This window comes from Prunus avium, unplaced genomic scaffold, assembly GCF_965620075.1.
Source record: "Prunus avium unplaced genomic scaffold, drPruAviu1.hap1.1 HAP1_SCAFFOLD_20, whole genome shotgun sequence".
Taxonomy (NCBI): Eukaryota; Viridiplantae; Streptophyta; class Magnoliopsida; order Rosales; family Rosaceae; genus Prunus; species Prunus avium.
The window spans coordinates 120,001-122,500 of record NW_028276880.1 but is presented as its reverse complement, the minus strand read 5'-3'; positions in this window follow the sequence as shown (position 1 = coordinate 122,500).

Sequence of the window (2,500 nt, the reverse complement as noted above, 5' to 3'; positions counted from 1 at the left end):
CGTCCCCGGTATTGGGTTGAGTTTCTAAAAACAACCGTGCACACCGAGGTTAAACTTTACCGGCTCCACTCCGACTCGCCGCTCACCCACTACTCCGAAGGCAACCGATATTTTGTGGCATCATTGCTACTCTTAAGATTGTCATCCTCGACTTGCTCGTGCATTGGGCTCGCACCTTGCACACACAAGCAATGCCTAGACAATCCTAATCATAGCTCAACCGCACACTCAGAGGATTGGATAGCTTCTTTCAAAGCCAACCTACCCCCACACGTGTGAGAGTGGCCAACAATTCCCTAGCTTCTTCATCAACTCCGCCGAAAGCCATCCTCGACATACCCGTGCATTGAGAAGGTTTGGTGGCCGTACTCCCAACACAAAAGCATACCGAAGACAACCCCAAGCTAAAGCTCACTTGAAGCCAACGCATCGTCACCATGTGTTCGTGTGGCCGAGAATTGGGCAGCTTCTTCATCAACCCCGCCAAAAGCCATCCTCGACATACCCGTGCATTGAGAAGGTTTGGTGGCCGTACTCCCAACACAAAAGCATACCGAAGACAACCCCAAGCAAAAGTTCACTTGAAGCCAACCCATCGTCGCCCACAACTAGTGGGTGAATGGTGTGCTTCCCGGGGTTGGCATAGACATTCCCTCGCATGCAAAAGATTGTCGATGCGAAAGATTGTCTATGCCAAACCCGGGAAGCACACCATTCACACACTCCCGACCGGTGTGGTGTGGCGGTGATTGGATAGTTACAGATTGAGCACTTGCCAAGGATCAAAATGTGTCATTTAGAAGAAACATTTTCAAAAAGTTTTTAAAATCTTGTGGGTTTGCAACTCATAAGAGCGTCACTTTCAACGTCCCCGGTATTGGATTGAGTTTCTAAAAACAACCGTGCACACCGAGGTTAAACTTTACCGGCTCCACTCCGACTCGCCGCTCGCCCACAATTTGTTTGCAACGAAACATTTGTTTTTAATTTTGTTGGTTTAAATCTTGTTGGTTTGAAATTGTTTTGAAAAGGTTCTTTAAATCTAGTGGGTTTGCAACTCATAAGAGCGTCACTTTCAACGTCCCCGGTATTGGATTGAGTTTCTAAAAACAACCGTGCACACCGAGGTTAAACTTTACCGGCTCCGCTCCGACTCGCCGCTCGCCCACTAGTCCGAAGGCAACAAAACATTTGTTTTTCATTTTGATGAAAATTTCTGTTTTTAAATCTTGTTGGTTTGAAATTTTTTTGAAAAGGTTCTTTAAATCTTGCGGGTTTGCAACTCATAAGAGCGTCACTTTCAACGTCCCCGGCATTGGATTGAGTTTCTAAAAACAACCATGCACACCGAGGTTAAACTTTACCGGCTCCACTCCGACTCACCGCTCGCCCACAAATCCGAAGGCAACAAAACATTTGTTTTTAATTTTGATGAATTTTTTTGAAAACATTGGCTTGGCAAGCCCCAATCCGCGACTATCCACCCACCGCCACCCCACACGGGTGGTTGTTGTTGCGAAATGAGGTTGTGGTCGACATGCCCGCGCATTTGAGAAGGAGTTCCTAGCACTCCATGCTCTTCCATGCCAAAAAAAAGCCTAGACAACCCCATTTCGCAACTTTCCACGCCTTTTTTTTTCCCCCTCACCCATGGCGGCGGCGTGGTGGCGGCGGCCGGATTCCGGCCACCACCGCCATGGGTGGCAGCCCCCCGACCCCGACACCAAACCCATAATACCGAGGCAACATATCGAGGCAACATGACATGGGTGTGGCGTGGGGGAAGGGGGCTGCAGCTAGGAGGGCATGGGCTGCCATGCATATGCAGGCAACACACACCCCCCTATATAGCATTTTATGCATTTAGCCCTTTGACAGGAAGAGACATCACCTATGCGCGAGGAGTCATAATGGGCTCTAAATAATTCAATACAAGGTATTTGGACGTGATTTTTTGCAGGGATACTAAGAAACATGCAATCTCTGATGGGAAAAAGTTTCATAAATATTTGAAGTCGGGAAGTATTTTTTATTATTTTTAGAAGTCGTAAAATTGAAAAAATCATTAAAACAAATCCGGGAGGAATTTTTTAGTTTTGTAACTTGGAGAAGGTCCTAAAAATCATAGACTACTTATGGGGAGCTTATTGTGCGAGGAAATTTCAATAAAAATGGGGTTTGACAAGGTTTGAAAAATTCTGTCGACATTTGAAAAAATCTGGAACTAGGCTGCCGGCATGCTGCGCACATGCTGCGCGCATGCTGCGCGAAGGCTGCGCGCAGGCCACGGCAGGACAAGTTTCGCTAGCCTCACTGTCGACCGAATGCGCAAGCTGCGCGCACGCTGCGCACAGGCTGCGCGCACGCTGCGCAAGCTGCGCGCACGCCATGGCAAGACAAATTTCGCTAGCCTCACTGTCGACAGAGTCAGCACGCTGCGCGCACGCCATGGCAGGAGAAGTTTCGCTAGCCTCGCTGTCGACAGAATCAGCACGCTGCG